This window comes from Pleurodeles waltl, chromosome 7 (genome assembly GCF_031143425.1).
Source record: "Pleurodeles waltl isolate 20211129_DDA chromosome 7, aPleWal1.hap1.20221129, whole genome shotgun sequence".
NCBI lineage: Eukaryota > Metazoa > Chordata > Amphibia > Caudata > Salamandridae > Pleurodeles > Pleurodeles waltl.
Genome location: NC_090446.1, coordinates 1,353,723,914 through 1,353,745,249, shown reverse-complemented (window position 1 = coordinate 1,353,745,249; position 21,336 = coordinate 1,353,723,914). Strand labels below are relative to the sequence as shown.

Below are 21,336 nucleotides of genomic sequence, written 5' to 3'. Positions count from 1 at the left end.
GTGACGTCCACGGCGTTGCATACGGTCACCGCCGGCGTACATCACCATTAGCCACTGTACCCCACAGGGGCCAATATTATCCAATGAGGCGTCAGCGGAATTACCTCACTTCCACCTGTCCCTCCATACAGGCCATTTCAGGGGGGGGACAGGCCACGGATCATAACTGTCACAGATCACAATTGTACATACAGGACATATGCCACTAATATAATTAAAATCCACATCATGCATTGAACTGTAGTGGCTACAATATACAGTTTATGCCCGGCTCCTCACTCTTTGCCCCATAGATTGCAACCGCTGAGGATGAATAGGAGATGGAGACATCCCCCGTGTACAGACCCCTGGTGGACTTGGCAACAATGGAGGACAGGCACATTATCCTCACCTACAGACTTAACAGGGCCACAATTACGGAGCTGTGTGCCTAACTGGAGCCTGACCTGATATCTGCTATCCGTCACCCCACTGGGATCCCCCCTCTTGTGCAAGTGCTATCTGTGCTCCATTTCTTGGCAACTGGTTCTTTCCAAGTGACAGTGGGCTTGGCAGCAGGAATGTCACAGCCAATGTTCTAATAGTGCTGACCAGAGTGTTGTGTGCCCTGATTAAACACATGTGCAGCTACATTGTTTTCCCCAGGTGGAGGATTTGGCCACAGTGAAGGCTGACCTGTATGCAATGGGACATATCCCCAACATAATTGGGGCGATTGGTGGAACACATATTGCATTTGCCCCCCCCCCCCCAGCAAAGTGAACAGGTCTTCAGAAATCGAAATTGTTTTCACTCGATGAATGTGCAGATGGTGTGCCTGGCGGACCAGTACATCTCCCACGTCAATGTTAAGCATCCTGGGTTGGTGCATGATGCCTTTATCCTAATAAATAGCAGCATCCCAAATGTGATGGCCTAACTACAGTGTCACAGGGTGTGGCTAATAGGTAAGCCCTGGTTCCCACCCAGTGGATGTTGGTGTATGGGTATGGTGTGGCCATAAGGGATGGTGTGTGGCTAACCTTTGTTCCTCGGTATTTGCAAATGACTTAGGTTACCCCAACCTATCATGGCTTCTAATCCCTGTGAGGAATCCCATGACAAGGGCTGAGGAACGTTACAATGAGGCACATGGGCGAACAAGAAGGATCATTGAATGTACAGATGGCCTCCTGAAGGCCTGGTTTCGGTGCCTCCATCTAACTGGTTGATCCCTGTGCTACTCTCCCAAGAAAGCCTGCCAGATAATTGTGGCATGCTGCACATTGCATAACCTTGCCTTGAGGCACCATGTGCCTTTTCTGCAGGAGGATGAGGCTGGAGATGACTGTGTGGCAGCAGTGGACCCTGTGGACAGTGAAGATGAGGAGGCAGAGGATGAGGATGAGGATGAGGACAACAGAACTGCAGTGATTAGACAATACTTCTAATGACACACAGGTAAGAGAGTGTAACTTTACATTTTATTGTCATTTGTTTGTTTCACATAGTCAGTGGCAGGCTGTTATTTCCCACCTCTATGGCCACTCACTGTACCCTTTGGCAACTCTTTTTGCAGATGTTGGTGCCCCACTATCGCTCCTGGTGTGTTCACTGCAGCCAACTACAGGCCTTTTCTATGTAAACATTACTGTACAGTTGAATTGCAATGTTTAAACCTTGTTAAACGAATACATACTTGAATCATTTGACATACTTCATACTTGTATTTTTACAAAGTGTGTTTACTGCTGTGCTATGAAGAAAATGAAGAAGTGCAATGGGCTGGGGTGATGATGGAGGAAAGTCCAGGGTATAGTTCCTGTCTATTTGTAGCACAGGTGCATTGTCCAAGGGGGCATAGGAAAGGGAGCAATGGCAGTTCAAGGTGGACAGGGTGACAGAGTGGGACACAAGGGTGACAATCAGGAGAGTCTCATTTCCTGGCGGGGGTCTTGGCTATAGTCTCTGGCTTCTGCCTGGATAGCAGGGAAAGTTTGCGGGGTGGTTCTCCTTCTGCAGGGGGAGGGGTGCTGGTGGCTTGTTGGTCCTGTGGCGGGGCCTCCTGTCCACTAGCGGTAGCGGAGGTGGAGGGCTATTCAGTAGTCTGGCTAGTGGCAGGGGCCCACTGGTGTGACACTGCCTCCCTCATAATGTTGCCCGTGTCTGCCAGTACCCCTGCAATGGAGACAAGGGTGGTCTTAATGGCCTTCAAGTCCTCCCTGATCCCCTGGTACTCTCCCTCCTGCAGCTGCCTGTTCTCCTGCACATTGTCCAGGATCTGGCCCAGCATATCATGGGAATGTTGGTATGCTCCCAGGATCTCAGTGAGTGCCTCCTGGAGGGTCGGTTCCCTGGGCCTGTCCTCCCCCTGGCACAGAGCAGACCCCCCAAACTTCCATGTTGTCCTGTGCCTCTGTCCCCTGAACCGTGTGCCCACTGCCACTGGCCCAGGTCCCTGATTGTCTTGGGTTTGTGGTGTGCCCTGGGGTCCCTGTAGTGTTGGACACACTGCTAATTGGAGTGTCCTTGGGACAGAGGAATGGGCACGCTGGGTGGGGGCTGGGGTGGTGTTTCCTCAGGGGGCAGCCTCTGTGGTGGTGTGTGAATGTACCTGGGTAACCGACTGTCAGGAGGTCCCTGATGGGCCAGGTTGGACATCCAGATCCAGGCGAGCAGAGTCACTGTCATGACTGTGGGCCTCTTCTGTGGTGGGACTGGATGTTGTTGGCACCTCTTCTCCGGTAACATTGGCTGGGATACCTGTGGGGATGTAAATGCAGTGTTATTGTTTCTGTGTGTGACATATTGTGCATGGGCGGGTTGCCCTCTTTGGTTGTAATTACCCTGGCAGATTTACCTTGTGTGAGTTGGTATGTGCTGGGCTAGCTGATTCTCTCTAGTCTGCATGCTTTAGTGATAGGTGTCCATGCAGGTTTGTGAGTGGTGTCCATGCATTGGTGGTGCATGCAGGGCTTTGGATTGGGATGAGTGGGTTGTGATGGTGGGGGTGTGTGGGGGTAGTGGATTGATGGTAGTGAGGGTTAGGGTGGGGATATGTGATGGCATGTAGGTAGGGGGGTGAAAGTAGTAAAGAGTTGACTTACCAGAGTCCAGTCCTCCTGCTACTCCTGACAGGCCCTTAGGATGCATGATTGCCAAGACTTGCTCCTCCTATGTTGTAAGTTGTGGGGGAGGAGGTGGGGGCCCACTGCAAGTCCTCTGTACTGCGAGCTGGTGTCTTGCTGCAATGGAATGTACCTTCCCCCGTAGGTCGTTCTACCTCTTTCTGATGTCATCCCTTGTTCTTGGGTGCTGTCCCAAAGCATTGACCCTGTCCACAATCCTCCACCACAGCTCCATCTTCCTAGCAAGGGATATCTGCTGCACCTATGATCCAAATAGCTGAGGCTCTACCCACATGATTTCCTCCACCATGACCCTTAGCTCCTCCTCAGAGGATCTGGGGTGTTGTTGTGGTGCCATGGGTGTTGTGCGAGTATTGTGGGTGAGTGTGTGTAGGGTGATGTGTTAGGGTGTGTGTTGTGAGGTGCATGGGTGGTGTATAGGTGATGGTGGTGTGTGTCTTTGGTCTTGTCTGTGGTCGTAGTGTCAATCTCCTGTCAGTAATTGTTGTTTGTAAAGGGCTGTGGGTAATGTGGGTGTGTGCTTTATAGTGATGTGGGAGTGTGGGTGTGGTGTGTGTATTGGTCTCAGGTGTGTGCAGTTTGAATTGACCAATGTAATGTTGTTTTGTATGTGTGTGTGTATTTTGAGCGCGGCGGTATGTACCGTCAATGGTTTACCGCCATTGAATGTCCGCTGTGGTGATTTGTGGGTCATAATGTTGTGGGCGTAGTTCTGTTGGCGTAACGGTGTGGTATCTGATACCGCCAATTTATCACTGACCTTTGGTGTGGCGGAATTGTGTTTGAGACTGAATAGAGATGCATTGGTGTGTGTGTGTGTGTCATAATATGGTGAACGGATATCCACTGCGGCGGTGTTATGTTGGCGGCAGTCAGCATGGCAGTAAGTGGGATTTACCACCATTGTCATAATGAGGGCCTATATGTAGCTCCTGTCCTACCCCAATGCCCCAGTTGCAACCTTTTTGTCTCAGTCGCTGTGTCAGGGGTTCCACAGCTAAAAGGCTAGTGGGCACCACTGACGTGTCCCATTGCTCAACTTAAGGGGGGGTGATATGTACTGGACAATCTTTATTCCTGTTGCTGACTCCGTATGGGGGAGGTGTATCAGGACCTGCATATGTCCTGTTATACCAAAGGCCGTTAAGGTCGAGAATAAGTAACCCCAATTGACTGCATTAAACGCCTGCTCAAAATCGAGACCCAGGCATGCAGCATATGGCCAATGGTCTGAGGACAGCTCTATAAACTTATAGAGGTGGCGTATGTTTAGAGAGGTGGATCTGTCGGGTTAAATCCATTTTGATCTGGGTGTATCAGAAACTTCATTAGTTCATAGAGGCGATTCGCCAGTACTTGCTTAGTATTTTAAAATCTGAGCCCAGCATTGATATGGGGCAGTAGAAAATCAGTTCTTGGGGGTCCTTCCTGGGCTTTAGGAGTGAAATTAGTAAAGATTCCCAGCAGGATTGTGGGAGTTGGCCTTCCTCGAATGACACCTGGTAGAGCTGTAATAGCTTGGGAGCTAATTAACTTTCACATGTTTTACAAAACTCTATAGAGATCCCAACCAACCCAGGTGTTTTGAGAGTGACTGCACCCCTCATGGTAGTGTGGATTTCTTGGGCATTAAGGGGTTTGCTGAGGTTGTTACTTTCCAGTAGAGTAATTGTCAGGAGGTCCAGTGGATTCAGGAATCGGGTAATGACTGCCTGTCGGTCGACAGATCGGGGGTCTTTTAGGGTTTGATAATGTGCTGTAAATGCTGGATGGATTTCTGTTTGAGTTAAGGTCCTGATCTCTGTAATAGGCCTTGGAGGGGCTCACACTGTGCAAAAGCCACACCAGTAAATGGCCCTGATTCCCCTGTCAGTGTGTGTTTTGACTTGATAAGCACAGAAGTCAAAGCTGCGTAATTGTTCCATTAGTCGTGCATGTGTGGTGAATGTTGTGGTCAGAACTTGCCTTTTCATGGGGTCATGCCTAGCCTCGGATTCTGGCACTCCCAAAGTGGATTTCAGGTGTGACAGGTCATTATGTAATATCGTGAGAACACCAACTGTTGTTCGGATGCTATGCCTTCTGGCCCCCACCTTCATGGACTCCCAGTCTATAAGCTTAGAGGTGGTTGTGCCCCAGTTGTCTGTTAAGCAATTTGTGAGGGCTGCATCCACTGTCTCTGAGAATGCCAAGTCTTCAAGCAGAGCGGGTCAGAGTCTCCACTTAGGTACTGGAGGTTGTAGGGTTACCCAATCTAGTTGCAGCTGAAGAATGTTGTGGTCTTAGAAGGTTTGGCCTAAATATTCTGCCTCCAGCATAAGCAGTTGGGTCGCAGAGTATGCAGACCAATGCTGGAGCCATTGGGTAAAGTGGGTCATGTTCGTATCGGCAAACAGGGACAGGGGGATTGGATTGGTCAAGGTTAGGGTCAACTATACAGTTAAAATCCCCTCCTAATAGCCAGGGCATGTGGTTCCACTTAACGAATACAGTGGACAGGTGCGAAAAGAAAACTGAGTGAGCCATGTTAGGGGAATATATTTTTTCCAGTAGGATTTGCCCCCCGTCCAGTAGTCCCTCCACCAATAAATATCTGCCCTCTGGGTCTATGATGGTGTCTAGTGGATGAAAGGGTACCCCCTGTCTGACCCAGATGAGAGTACCCCAGGCAAAGTTTGAGTATGTAGTGCAGAAGCATTGACCACGCCAACACTTTTGAAGGTTAACTTCTCGTCTGATATGGGTCTCCTGGAGGAGCGCAATCTGTGTACCTCTGTGTCATATGTATTGCTGTAGTGCATGTGTCTTCCAGAGGGTGCATAGGCCCCGGATTTTCCATGTTACTATATTTAAGCGTGCTATTAGAGAGACTTATGTGTAGGAACCTGTGCTGTTGCATTCTCAAGGACCAGCTTGGCAAGTGCAAATCGCACAAAATAGGACAGGGAGCCAAAGATGGACAGAAATAGCAGCGTCCAAGACAGAGCAAATCGCAAATGTTGCCCAAATGATTAGCAATTTGTCCCATAAGAAGAGGGCTCCAGTCTGTGCACTGACATGTGGTATTCTCGCCTTGGAGCTAGACGGGGCGGAAGCATCAGAGTTCCAACACTTTTGTTGAGGGGAGCTGTATTGAACTCTAGCTGAAGGGCCCCATTCTTGGCTGTGGGAAAGAAATCTAGTCAGTGACCATCATCATATGAGCTTGTCTGCAGTCTGAGGGGTTACCTATGGTACAGCACAGAAGACATAATATCGGTGGAGGGAGTAGAAGCATTGTTCAGTATCCCGTCGTCTATTGAGGAGATGGTCGTGAGCGTCTGTCTGCCCATAGCGTGACTGCCGTTAACTTGGCTTAAGCTTGTGCTTTCTTCGCTTGTTCCGGTGAGGGTGCTCCCTGAATCGTAGCTCCTCGTTGGTGCAGCATCTCACGCCTCTTGTATCACGAAGTTTGGCCTTCGCTGCATGGTCTGGTAGATGATGAAAACATATTGGAGGTTTCAAAGAGACGTTGGTCAAGCCAGTCCCAAGCATTCGTTAGCACTGTGAATAAGTCCTTTTTGTTGTTCATGATTACCTTGAGCTTTGCTGGGAAGAGGAGCACGTAACGCAGTCCTGCTTGGCGTAGTTTACATTTCACAAAGAGGAACAAAGCCCTCTGGTGCCTTATCACGTTAGTGTAGTCTGGGAACAGTAATACTTTAGCTCCGTCATATTGTAGTGGTTCAGAGGTCCAGGCGGCCTGCAACAGAGCTTCATTATCTCTATAGTTCATCACCTTGGCCACTATTGGTCACCAAGGAGCTCCTGGTGGCGGGCTGCATGTCGGGACCCTGTCCCTGCTCAAGCAGAAAATGGGCAAATAGTTGAGGAGACGCTGCTAGTTTCGACAATCAAGATTCTAAGAACCATACTGGGTTAGGGCCCTTTGATCCCTCAGGGAATCCCACTATCCAGATTTTATTACTGTGGGAATGCCTTTCAGAGTCCTTGGCTCGGGCTTCAAGAACTTGGACAGTGAGGTTACGGACCTGCTCCTTTAACTTGTGGACTGCTGGGCGGGTTTCTTGGATTAACCTTTCCACTTATAAGACTCAATCCGCTAGTTTGCGCTGATCAGCACTCAAAAGGCCTACCTCCACTGCTGCAGCATCCACTTTTGAACTAAGATCCTGCTTGATATGGCTTCAAGTATCTGGTCCAGTTTGTGGTCTGAGGCTGTCACCAGTGTCGCTGGTACCAGTGGCAGAGTGGGTTATGAGTGGCCGTCGTTGTTGTCCTTGTGCTGCTTCAGGGGCAAGAGGCCTGCTCCGCCTTTACGTCCCATGTGTTGGCTGTATTGAAGAAGGGGCTAACAAACCCCAGGGGTCAGTAGTGTGGACTCATCAGTCCCCTCTGGTAGCTTCTGGGACAGTAGCAGGGTGGCACTAGCAGCCGCACCAGCAGCGAGATGTCGGGGAACATGGTGAATTTGTGTATGTGCCTTAATAGAAGCTGGTTTGAGTGCTTTGAGGTTCAGATGTGCACTGCAGTGATGTGCACAAGCAGAGAAAGTTCAACTCCAGTACTCCCCTTAAGGGGCATGCCTCATCCCCACCGCCTCTGGTTAGGTAGGCATGAGCAGTCCCACCGGTCACATGCTGGGCATTCCTCTCTTGTGCAGCGTTTTGATGATGTGTGACCTGTAGGGGTCAAGAGAGAGCGTCACCAGTGAGGTGCACTGGGACTATCAGTATGCAAGTGGATAGGTTCAATATAGCTGAATATTGCCTTTAGGAATGTCCTTGCTCAAAGTCGGGGGGGCACAGTCACAGTCACAGAAGGGGGTGCGCTGTTAGGCCAGTACCAGGTATGGGGATAGGTATCAAGCAGTTCTCACAAGCCAGCAAGGAGTGGCTACCATCACTGTCTCTGTGCACCACTTACAGCATTAAACTTTAGGTTGGGGAGTCTGTGTGAGGTGACCTGCAGGGCTGTTACCGCTTGGGTTCAGGGCCATTCCAGTCTCTCCAGTGGTGAAGGGAAACAGCCTGAGAAGTGAGCTCCCCGAGCGTGCGGGCCGGCCTCCTCCATGCAACCACCACAGCCCCAGATGGCGCTAGTGCAGAAGGCCACTCCAAGGCCCCACAGTGCCAGAGTCATTTAGCAGGTGCAGTCTAACATCTATCTGTAGACCAGCCCATAGCACAGCCACAACTCCAGGTGTGGTGCCACTCCTGTCCTCCAGGGTCCTAGCCACACAGATCCTGGGCCGTCTCACCTTCTCTGACGGCCAAGAAGAACCACCCATTAAGCGCACCCTTCAAGCCGTGTGGGCCAGCCCCCTCCATGAGTGCACCACAGCCTCAGGTGGCACCTGCACAAAAAACCACACTTAGGGGGTCATTCTGACCTCGGTGGTAAAAGGCCCTTACCGCCGGTCAGAAGTCCGCCATTCTACCGCCGCGGCTGCGGTAAACCGCCACGGTCATTCTGACCCACAACGGCGGAACCGCCAAAATCCCGACATCCAAGGAAGGCCGCCACATCAGCGGGCCGCGGAAAACTGGAGATGACCAAACCTCCACCGTCACGCCAACACAAACACGCCCATGCCATTCTGACCCACGAATCCACGCGGCGGTCTTTCAACCGCGGTATTCCATTGGCGGTACACACCGCCGCGGTCAAAATACACACACAGCTCCAAAACACAGCCACATTGGACAATTTGAAATACACACACCTGACACACATACAAACAACACTCCCACACATCCAACCAACTATAAAACACACACCCACATCACCCACAAACCCCTACGACCGAAGATCATAGAAGAAGGAGAGAGAGACACATCACAGAATAGAGAGCTACATCACACAGAGGCACACTACACCATCACACACACCACATAGAAGCACAAAGCACCACACACCAACACACTCTTCACCATATACACCACCCCACACCTCATCCACACCACCCCATGGCACCCCAAAGGCACCCACGCTTTTCGGACCAAGAACTCCGGGTCATGGTGGAGGAGATCATAAGAGTCGAACCCCAGCTCTTCGGCTCACAGGTGCAGCACACCACTATAGCCAGGAAGGCGGAGCTATGGCAGCGGATCGTGGACAGGGTAAACACGGTGGGACAGCATCCCAGAAATCGAGAGGACATCCGCAAACGTTGGAACGACTTACGGGGAAAGGTGCGCTCGATGGTCTCGTGACACATCGCAGTGCAGAAGACTGGCGGGGGACCCCCACCCACACCACCCGAATTCACAGCATGGGAGCAAGAGGTACTAAACATCCTGCATCCTGATGGCCTCGCTGGAGTACACGGAGGAATGGACTCTGGTACAATCTCAACTACGTCACCCCCACCCAGCATGCCAACCCCCACCACCACCCTCACCCCCAACCCCCCATCACACATCCTCCCTGAGAATGTCTCCCCAGCACAACCCACCCAACACCAACCCCTGCATGCCACCACAAACTATTGACACCCATCACCTAAGCATGACCACTGCACATACCACCCCCCCAACACCCCCACAACACCTCCCCCAAGGGAATGACAGCACTGGGGGACAAGGGCACCCATAAATCGCACACAATAGCACACACAGAAACAATAACCATACTCTCTTACCCAATGCAGGACCCGAACGCCAACACACCGGCCAGGAGGGTCCAGAAATGTCCATCCCTCCCCCGGAAGAGGCACCCAGTGATGACAGCAGCTCTGTCGACCTGGAACCTGACGACCAGCCCGGACCATCGGGGACCTCTGGACAGTCGGTTCCCCACACACAGGCCACAGCAGACCCAACCCCCTCTGGGAACAACAGCACAGCTCCCACCCAGCGGGCCCATGGCTCTGTCTCTAGGACAGGTCAATCAGCGGTGTGTCTGCCACTACAGGGCCCCCAGGCTAACCCACCACCCCAACAACAACAGGGACCTGGGGGCAGTGGTAGTGGGCACACCGTCCAGGGGACAGAGTCCGGGGGAAACAGGGCAACTCAGAGGGCTGCTGTGCGAGAGGGGGGGGAGGAGAGGCCCAGGGAACCGACTCTCCAAGAGGCCCTCACCACCATCATGGCAGCCTACCACCGCTCACAAGAGACGATGACGACGGTACTGGCCAGGTTCCAGGAGATCCAGGCACAGCAGGAGGAACGCTACATGGGGTTCAACAATCATCTCACCAACATCTCTACTGCCATGGGGAGCCTAGTCCAGGCCCTCCACCGGATAGAAGACACGTTGCGGGACCATGTGGCACCACACAGGGCCCCTGTCACTAGCCCGGACCAGGAACAGTCTACCACCTCCGCCGGCGCTAGTGGACAGGAGGCCCCACCACAACGACAGGCCACCAGAACCCCACCTCCTGCTGAAGAACAACCACCCCGCAAGAGGAGCCTGAGATCAAAAAAATCGACAGAGTAGGATGTCAAGACCCCCGCCAGCATGAGATACCCCCTGAAGTCATCCCACTGTCCCACATTGCCACCCTGTCCAACCTTGAACTGCCCCTGCTCCATCCTTCCACAGGCATATGGACAATGCACCTGTGAGACTGAGAACTGGACTCTGCCATGGCCATTACTCCACCCCCACCCATCACCGTGTTTATATCATGTACCATTATCTAGCACAAAAAATAAATCACTCAATGCACTGAAATCATGCTGGAGTCAGGCTGTATTATTTACAAATGTAAAACACATTACCGATCAATTATGTTCTGTAAACTTTGTGCTGAACACATACCGAGATCAATAAGCATTAGTCCATGGGCTAACCAAGCAGAAGTCACGCAGTGGGTCATACAGCACTGAAAAGGGAAGGGAGAATCAAACATCAGTTTCAAATAACTGGGGGGTCATAGACAAAGTTGAGAAAAACGAGGCAGTCAGGAAAATTAAAATGGCGTGTGTGATTCTTACCTGTGTGCTACTGAAAATACTGTTGGATAACTCTGTCCCTGTTGTCTGGGTCGTCCTCTGAGTCTTCCTCCTCTTCACTCTCCACAGGCTCTACAGCTGCTTCAACACCACCATCTGGACCATCCTCCTGCAGGAAAGGCACCTGACGTCGCAATGCCAGATTGTGAAGCATACAGCAGGCCACGATGATCTGGCACACCTTCTTTGGTGAGTACATCAGGGATCCCCCTGTCATATGCAGACACCTAAACCTGGCCTTCAGGAGGCCAAAGGTTCTTTCAATGACCCTCCTAGTTCGCCCATGGGCCTCATTGTACCGTTCCTCAGCCCTGGTCCGGGGATTCCTCACTGGGGTCAATAGCCAAGGCAGGTTGGGGTAACCAGAGTCACCTATTAGCCACACACGTTGTCTCTGTAGCTGTTCCATCACAAAAGGGATGCTGCTATTACGCATCACATACGCGTCATGCACTGACCCAGGGAACTTGGCATTCACATGGGAGATGTACTGGTCAGCCAAACAGACCACCTGGAGGTTCATAGAATGGTAACTCTTCCTGTTTCTGCACACCTGCTCATCGTCTTTTGGGGGGACTAAGGCTACATGGGTCCCATCAATGGCACCAATTATGTTGGGAATATGTCCAAGGGCATAAAAATCACCCTTCACAGTGGGCAAATCAACCTCCTCTGGGAATATAATGTAACTCCGCATGTGTTTCGTCAGGGCAGACAACACTCTAGACAACACCTTAGAAAACATTGGCTGAGACATTCCAGATGACATGGCCACTGTTGTCTGGAATGAGCCACTTGCAAGAAAATGGAGGACTGACAGCACCTGCACCAGAGGGGGAATTCCTGTGGGTTGGCGGATGGGGGACATCAGGGCTGGCTCCAGCTGGGCACACAGTTCATGGATGGTGGCACGGTCAAGTCGGTATCGTAGAATGATGTGGCGTTCTTCCATTGTCGACAGGTCCACCAGCGGTCGGTACACGCGAGGATTCATCCTTCTCCTCGCAAATCCCAGCGGACGGTGCCTAGGAAGGACAACATGGAGCACAGAGTCAAGATAATCACTGGTACGTTCACCACTGCTTGCATGGCACACGGTTATCTAGGTATTGAAAGGCGTGTATGTGTGGCAATGCCAGGCCTAGGCCTGTGTGTCGCAGTAGAGATTATGCCATGTGGGCCCTTGAAATGGCGGCTGCCTGACCTGTGAAGTGGGACAATGGGATGTGAGGTCACTGCGCTGGCGGAGCACACCGTGGCGGTAGGCGGTCGAAGACCGCTATACGGAGCCGCATTGGATAACATTGAAGCCTATGGGTTTCAGGAGCCAATGACGATGTGCGCCGGCGGTCGCGGTACGCACCGCCGCGGTACGCACCGCCGCGGGCGTGACCGCCATTTTCTATCTGCTTAATCACTCGAGACCTGATCATCCACAGGAGAGGACCTATACTGCAAGTGCTGCTGTGAACTCGGTCTGGAAATGACAATGGCTGCTGCGACTGGGGAAAGGGCCCCTGCCTTCACGTCTGAAGAGTTGGAGAAGCTCGTGGATGGGGTCCTCCCCCAGTATGCGTTACTCTACGGTCCTCCAGACCAACAGGTGAGTACACCGGGTGCACATGGAATGGGCGATGCCTGTGTGGAGTGGGGTGGATGTAAGTTGGTGGGGTGGGGGGCGAATGAGGAGTGCAACGCACGACAGATGAGAGCATGTGCTATATTGCAAGGTTGGGGAGGGGGGGCCAATCACATCTAACATGCAGTAAGTTGATGATTGTTTCCTTCCCACCCTGTACATGTCACATAGGTCAGCGCCCATCAGAAAGTCGGGATTTGGCGTGCCATCGCCAAGGAAGTCCGGGCCCTGGGGGTCCACGTCAGACGGGGCACCCACTGCCGCAAGAGGTGGGAGGACATCCGCCGCAGAACCAGGAAGACCGCCGAGTCACTGCTGGGGATGGCCTCCCAACCTAGGAGGGGTGCCAGTCGTACCCTGACCCCCCTGATGTCCCGGATCCTGGCGGTGGCCTACCCGGAGTTGGATGGGCGCTTGAGAGCATCACAGCAGACACAAGGGGGTGAGTATCAGCACATTCAGCTATCTTTCTGCGCAGTGGGGGCGTCTGGGTGGGGGAGGAGGGTTGGGGGTGACATTAGGCCAGGGCGCTTTCTGTAGTGTAGTCCTCTCCCTTAGGCATGGCCCTGTGCTCCCGGCCCCCACCTCCGTAGGGTGACAAGTCCAGCTATTGATGGTCCAGCCTCACACATGTGCGCGCTTGTCGTCTCCTGACCTGTTGTCCGAGTCAGAAGTACTGAGTAGTGTGCCCCGAATGCGCGGCTTAGTGCATGCGGCTCCTGTGTCTGTCCTCTCCGCCAACGGTGTTGACATTGCATGCACTCAACCAGGTTATCTCTTTCTCCCCCCACCCTTCTTCTTCATCTTCTTGTGCATGTGTGCATTAGCATCATCAGGCGGAGGAGATTTGGCATCGGAGCACGAGGGAGCTGCAAGCCACAATGCCCCGGTGGGCACAGGAACAGACACCGAGGGCCCAAGTGAGCCGGAGGGCGAGGGGAGCACCACAACGGGGACCGCTGGTGAGAGCAGCGACAGCGACACGTCCTCGGATGGGAGCTCCCTAGCGGTGGCGGCAACATCCGGGCCCCCCGCCTCTACAGGTACAGCCGCCACCCAGCGCACCAGCCCCGCCCTCCCAGCAGCCCCTCAGCCTACGCTCCGTGCCCGCTCACCCAGGAAGGCGGGCGTCTCCTTCGCCCCAGGCACCTCAGCCCCTGCCCCTGTTACCCCTGCTGCCCTCAGTGAGGAGGTCATTGATCTCCTCAGGACACTCATTGTTGGGCAGACTACCCTTTTGAATGCCATCCAGGGGGTAGAAAGGGAGGTGCATCGGAGCAATGCCTACCTGGAGGGCATTCATTCGGGTCAGGCTGCCCATCAACAATCGTTCAATGCTCTGGCCTCAGCACTGACGGCAGCCATTGTCCCTGTTTCCAGCCTCCCTCTTCTGACTGCCTCCAGCCTGTCTCTGTCTCCTGTTCCTCAGCCTATCCCATCCACACCATCTGACCAGCCTGCACACACCTCAACACCCAAGGGCAGCTCATCCAGACACAAGCACCACAGATCCCACAAACACTCACCCAAGCAACACACAGATGCAGACATCCCAACAGTCACTACCACCCCTGTGTCCCCCTCCTCCTCGTCTCCCTCCTCCCTCCCTGTGACGTCTCCACTCACACCTGCATGCACACCAACATCAGCCAGTGCTTCCATCACCACCACACCCTCCTTTACAGTCCGCACGCGTGCAGTCACCACCCCCACTGCCATTTACACGTCCCCTGTGTCCTCTCCCACTGTGTCTGTCACCACCCCTTCCAAGACACACAAACGCAGGCAGACACCCACCCAACAGACATCCACCTCACAACAGCCTACAGCACCTGCACCTTCACCCAATGACAGCACACCTGACTCTCCTACAACCACATCCTCTTCCTCCACTTCCATCTCCACTTCTCCTACCTTTTACCTTGGCCCTAAAAAAAATTTCCTGGCTAATCTTGACCTCTTCCCCTCCGATGACCTACCCCCTCCATCTGCAAAGAGTCCCAAGAGCACCACAGCCACCACCAGCCCAACTTCGGGTGTCACTGTTGTGCATGGGTTCTGGAGCCCACCCTTTGCCAGCAGTGACACCTCCATCAGCAGCAAGGACACATCCAGCCCCCCCCCGGCAAGAGGACCAGGAAACACAAGGGCCGCCGTGAGAAGACTGACACGGCTGCCCCCAAGGAGCAGAGTTCACCCACTTCACCAGCCACAACGTCTAGGGGAGGCAAGGGCCCGAGAGCCCCATCTAAGGAGCGTAAGGGCAGCAGGGCGGAGACGTCAGCCAGCAGGAGCGTGGAGCAGGTGGGCCCCACATGCCACATCCCAGCTGTAAAGGAGGACTCCAAAGGGCCCAGGACTCCGTCACCGAAGGGCCCAGGAACATCACGGCCGGAGGGCGTCTGAGCACGGAGTCCAGGCCAGGTCTGGCTCACTTGAACCTACTGGATGTGCACCGCTGAACAGGGCCCGCCGTGGAGAAGAGCACCGCTGAACAGGGCCCGCCGTGGAGAAGAGCACCGCTGAACAGCGTGTCAAGCACCGCTCCGCTGGGCCCCTTCATCTCAAGCACCGCTCCGCTGGGCCCCGCCGTCTCAAGCACCGCTCCGCTGGGCCCCTTCATCTCAAGCACCGCTACGCTGGGCCCCGCCGTCTCAAGCACCGCTCCGCTGGGCCCCGCCGTCTCCAGCACCGCTCCGCTGGGCCCCGCCGTCTCAAGCACCGCTCCGCTGGGCCCCTTCATCTCAAGCACTGCTCCGCTGGGCCCCGCCGTCTCAAGCACCGCTCCGCTGGGCCCCTTCATCTCAAGCACCGCTCCGCTGGGCCCCGCCGTCTCAAGCACCGCTCCGCTGGGCCCCTTCATCTCAAGCACCGCTCCGCTGGGCCCCGCCGTCTCAATCACCGCTCCGCTGGGCCCCGCCGTCTCCAGCACCGCTCTGCCGGGCCCCGCCGTCTCAAGCACCGCTCCGCTGGGCCCCGCCGTCTCCAGCACCGCTCCGCCGGGCCCCGCCGTCTCCAGCACCGCTCCGCTGGGCCCCGCCGTCTCAAGCACCGCTCCGCTGGGCCCCTTCATCTCAAGCACCGCTCCGCTGGGCCCCGCCGTCTCAAGCACCGCTCCGCTGGGCCCCTTCATCTCAAGCACCGCTCCGCTGGGCCCCGCCGTCTCAAGCACCGCTCCGCTGGGCCCCTTCATCTCAAGCACCGCTCCGCTGGGCCCCGCCGTCTCAAGCACCGCTCCGCTGGGCCCCGCCATCTCCAGCACCGCTCCGCTGGGCCCCGCCGTCTCAAGCACCGCTCCGCTGGGCCCCTTCATCTCAAGCACCGCTCCGCTGGGCCCCGCCGTCTCAAGCACCGCTCCGCTGGGCCCCTTCATCTCAAGCACTGTTTATGGTTCACTGTGCCCACCATGCCTCCTCCTTGACCAGTGGAGACTGTTATCCACTTGAGAGGCTGTGGCTTTGCACTCCGCAGGATGGCAGAGTGGGCAACCCACCCACTGTAGAGACTTGAGAGACTGTGGCTTTGCACTCCCCAGGATGGCAGAGTGGGCAACCCACCCACTGTAGAGACTTGAGAGACTGTGGCTTTGCACTCCCCAGGATGGCAGAGTGAGCAACCCACCCACTGTAGAGACTTGAGAGACTGTGGCTTTGCACTCCCCAGGATGGTACAGTGGGCAACCCACTCACTGTAGAGACTTGAGAGACTGTGGCTTTGCACTCCCCAGGATGGCACAGTGGGCATGGTGGCCCCTTCGTGGATCTTGCGTCGTGGACTCATGTGGCTGTGGTGCCCCCCCCTTCCCTTCCCCCTGAGGTGCCTGTAGTATTTTCATCAGATGCCCCTGCAGTGTTCTCTCCAAAGGACTCAGGTCTCCTCTGTGGGCTTTGCCCTTGTGTCGCTACACTGTAGCCCACGGACTGTTCCATTTGACTTGGATGTAGCGGACTAATTGCCTCGGTTCGCCATGGCAGTGTGTATAGTATTATTTTGTTATGGATATTTTGCATAGTTGCCGATACGTCTCGGAGTCTATTTTTTATATAAAAATTTGGTTCACAATTTAATTCTGTCTTTGCATTTTTCAGGGGGGTTTGGGTGGTGTCACTGTGCATTGTTGCTCTGCATTGGTGTGTACATAGTTTGGGGGGGTGGGGGTCGCATATGTGTGTGCCCGTAACCTTTCCTCCTCCCCCCTCCCGTGTGTCGTAGGTGCAGTACTCACCGTTGTCGTCTGCGCCGGAGTTCGTACTCGTGGTAGATGAGCAGGTAGACGAGTGCAGGTAGGATGTTTAATTCGGGTTCCATGCTGTCCTCCGTACTCGTGGAGTGTGTTTTGGTGAGCGTTTTCCCGTCCGTAGTCTGTTTCCGCCGTGTTTTTATCGGCGGGGCTTCTGCCCCGGAAAAGGTGGCGGATTGGTGAGTTGTGATAGTGTGGGCGGTACATTGTCTGCCGCCTGCCTGTTGGCGGTGACCGCCGCGCTGTTTGTCTGTACCGCCGTGGCGGTCGGAGTGTTAATGTGGCGGGCTGTGTTGGCGGTTCCCGCCAGGGTCAGAATTCCATTTTTTGGACCGCCGGCCTGTTGGCGGGTTGGCCGCCGCTTTATCACCGACCGCCAGGGTTAGAATGACCCCCTTAGTCCCCACACCACACAGAGTTATTTGCGGGTGCGTGCTGATGTTGAATTGTAGTCTGGCTCACCACACAGCTGCGACTTCAGGCGAGGTGTAAAACCCAGCCATGCTGCTCCAGGGTCCACGAGGCCCAGGCTTAGCAACAGACCTTCTGGGACCCACGGCGTCCGCAGTACCCAAGGGGGGTCAGAATACGTTCAGGGCAGATTAATCAGAGGCTCCTCATCTTCTGTCACCCTAGGCACTGGGAAATCGGGCTTCTGGTAGGATTGAGTCTGAGATCAGATTTTGGGCGCCTCAAAGGAGCCATCTTCAGGCAGGTCATTTGCTTATGGTGGGAGTCAGATGCACGACCAGGACTCGTTGAGATTTGCCCAATATGGGTAATGAACTGGGATGGCTGATTGCTCTGGTGAATTTCTCTACTGACTTGGTGCCATGTTGTTGCTTTGTAACCTGTCAGATTTGCATCGACTTCGAAGTTTTTTTGGGGACACCATTATCTCAAGTGCACGGAGAACCTGGCTCCTGGCACTGGAACATTGCTTTTTTTTGTAACTGAAAGAGGGCCTCCATTATCTGGATCCTGATGTTGAAGAATGGGGTCCTTTCAACTTGTAGCCTGTCGTCAAGTTGAAAGGTTGCGGGGACCTGGGTGCCTGCATTTATGGATGGTTGGGGGGCCGCTCTGCCTCTTTGTCAGACTGCCCTCCCCTGGGGGCCAATTCCACCCTGGGGGACCAGCAGTAGAGTTGGGCCTAGGCCCCCCTGCAGGCACCCCAATGTGTGGATTCCTAATCAACAAAATGTACAGCAGCCCTGAGTTTTTCCAAACGCAAATAAAGGTGTGTGTTTAATGTTGTCACTTTCCTTTATTTTTTAGATGAGTTTCTAAGTGGGCCTGATGTGAAAATAAACTTATTGGGGATTTTGGATCAACTGCATACTAGGATTTTGCGATTGTGTAAAGCTGCTGCCTTACCAGACAGTTATCCCTCCCTGCCATGGCCCCGGTCCTTGCTGGGCTGGGTTCCCCGTCTGCTGTTGCCACATGTTTGGACAACTGCTTGGTCCCTGCTGGAGTGGTGTGGTTGCACCCTTCAAAACCGGTGCCCTTTTCATGCTTGTGGTCAACGTGGCTCCCTTGATGTCCCTTTGGGCTTGCTCCTGTTTTTCCCTGTCCTTTTCCTGCTTTTGCCTGTAGTAGTGTAATATGTGGGCCTGTATGTTTGGTGTCTAACCATACTATGCTGTCCAGCCCACTCTGTATTTTGGTGGGTAGCCCCTTTTTGAGGTTCTTGAAAAGGAATGCAACCTGGGGGCCTGTTTTGGTCATGGCTGTCATGTCTCTTGTCCCCATCACTCCCTCTTTCTATCTAGAAAGTCAGTCATGGTTTACCCAGGCATGCAGAGGAAGTTCCATTTGGGATCTCTCCCTCCATGCCGGATGCAGTCCTCCACGACGACCATGACCTCTGGTTTGAAGGATTCCTCCAAGGTTTATCATACTGACCCTCCCTTTCGCTCCAGCAGGCCAGCAGGTGGCAAATTGATCATGCAAAGACCTCGTCTTCTTCTCTCCGCCACGGGACCACCAAACTCACAGGAGGATGCCACCACCATGGCAGTGATGTCACCACCGTACGTATTACAATGTTTCTGCTGCGCTGACCGGCAGGAACATTGTAATGCACATTCCTGCCTGTCAGTTAGGTGGGAACCATGCTATGATATAGGATTTGGCTCCCTTAAGGGAGTTGAGTTCTGATTTGTAGTACAGATGGGTCTGGCCAGCACCGTCCGAATGAGCACTGTCTGCAAAGCAGACAGTGCGCATTCCGATGATGTTGGACAGGGGAGCCCCCACTTCACTGTCCTCGCCTTAAAAAGCAGGAAGAAAGTGGGATTGTAATCAGCCATGGCTGGTTATAAGCCTGACTGCCGTCACCCTGTTGGGATCTATGGTCCTGGTAGAGATGACAGTCTTCAGTTGGGTAGACCCACCAAACTTGCAATGTGGAGGTTGGACTACCACAACCACAGCGGTCCGAATACCACCCCAAAGCTGGTGGTCCTAGGACTGCCAGCCTTGAAATGAGGGCATATCTCTCTAGAGGTCAGTCTGTCTGACCTGCACGTTCAGGGGGAGATGCAGACATCGTTGTCACTGCTTTCCTTCTGCATGCATCCAGGTGCCATTTAGCTTCCCTTGTGCCTTAATTCAGTTTGGACTAGGCTACTCTGATCTCTTATTTCTTGGTCCGCTCCTCCCCTGCAATGTCAGTCTGGTGAGGTTCATGTTCCTCATGCTTCTACTTTGGACTTCTCTTTGTGTGGAGCCTGGGGCCTGGCTCCACTCTGCTCCGGAGGAGGTTGCACTGCTCTGTTCTCCCTTTGCGCTTCCAGACAAGGGCTCTCTCTCTCTCTCCACGACCTGCGCCTTTATTCTAACTCCCACCTGGGCTTCCTCCTTCACTCAGTGCTGCGTGTGTTTCTCCTTGGTGGGAACATAGCCTCAAGCTCACTTTCTGTCACCTCTTCAATTGAAAACGTTTTCCTCCCCCTGTACTGGTGATGTCACTGTCCAGGACCACTATGAACCTCTCAGTCACTTGAGAGCATACTCCCGGATGGGCTGGTGTATATGCTATCTGCGCTGAACAACGGAGCATGGCAAACGAGGGGTAGAGCTTGGGGGAAATTTTGCCCCAACCTTGGCTCGGACTTGTGTCCCCCCCAGCCGTGGATCCAGGAGTTTGCTGCCCAGCTGGGGCCTAGCGGGCCCCACAAATAGTGGATTGGTGTAGCCTAGTGCTGGAACAGCTGGGATGGCAGGCATCAGAGAGAGCACATCCATACCTACGTATGGTTGGGAAGTGTGGGTGGCTGCAGGTCAGGACCATCTCAAAGATGGCCCATAGTTCTATCATTGCCTCTCTTTTAGCCTTCTTTCACCCTTCAACTTTGGTCTGAATGTGTGTCCTTGTGTGCTCTATTGTGTTAATGCTGAAGTTTCACCCATCTGGCCAGGGGAACACATATGCCTTAGTATGTGCATGCCATTCATGGCAGTATTTATCTAGCTTTTGATCCTGCACGGGGAATCTAGTTTGAATGTGGCTTAACGGCAACTCCATGATGGGTTGGGAACCTTTCTAAGATGCTAGTATAGTTCTAACTTTCTGAAGTTTTAAATATTCTAAATTTTACTCTGATCACAGAGAAATATGTACACAGGATTATGCCAGCAAAAACTACTATGAGCTCAACTTTAGACAGAGATGCATCAAAAAGACTTTTCACAATACATAAAACAATACATATGAAGAAATCACAACCTGAAAGAAAGTGCAAGGGTTAATTTCAATGCATTAAGAAACATAACATTGCAACATGAACCTTTTTTTTGCAGCGGGGTAGCAAATATGGAATAAAAGTCTGTGAGAGAAAGTTAGTGACTCCTTCATATATACATTAAATCACTTAACAAGATATAACATTTCAACATGAAGTATAAATGCAATAAGTTATCAGCACCACAGCATCAACAATGCATTAATTGAAAGCCACAATGCAAATAAAGAGAAAAGAGAGGAAAACAAGACAGAGGAAAGAGGATGACCGTGTCCAAAAAAACCCTCAGCCTGCTCCTAGCACATGGTGCTTGATGCTGAAGGGAGGCTCTCATGGTACATGGGACTAAGTCAGCCCGATAGTCTGTCAATATCAACTCGGTGACAAAGATAGCAACAATTTACTTGGAGAAGAAGGAACAACTTGACAACTACATGGCCTCTTCGGCCAAGCACAAGCTACATCTAAACTCCAAGGTTCAAATCTTTCCCTAAAGTCTGATGTGCACCCTGTTTCACACCCAGAGGCTTAGAGTACCATCCGTGTCACGCCCGGTGGTCTAAGCGTTGAGTCCTAGTCCATATGTCACACTCAGGGGTCAAGCCATCTGAATCTC

General features: G+C 53.3%; 1 protein-coding gene across 6 annotated transcripts in view; it reads right to left on the bottom strand.

Moving 5' to 3' along the window:
* Nucleotides 1-21,336, bottom strand: part of LOC138246301 (galactoside alpha-(1,2)-fucosyltransferase 2-like) — a 142,324-nt gene that overhangs the window by 71,909 nt on the left and 49,079 nt on the right. The gene's annotated exons all lie outside the window — the stretch shown is intronic.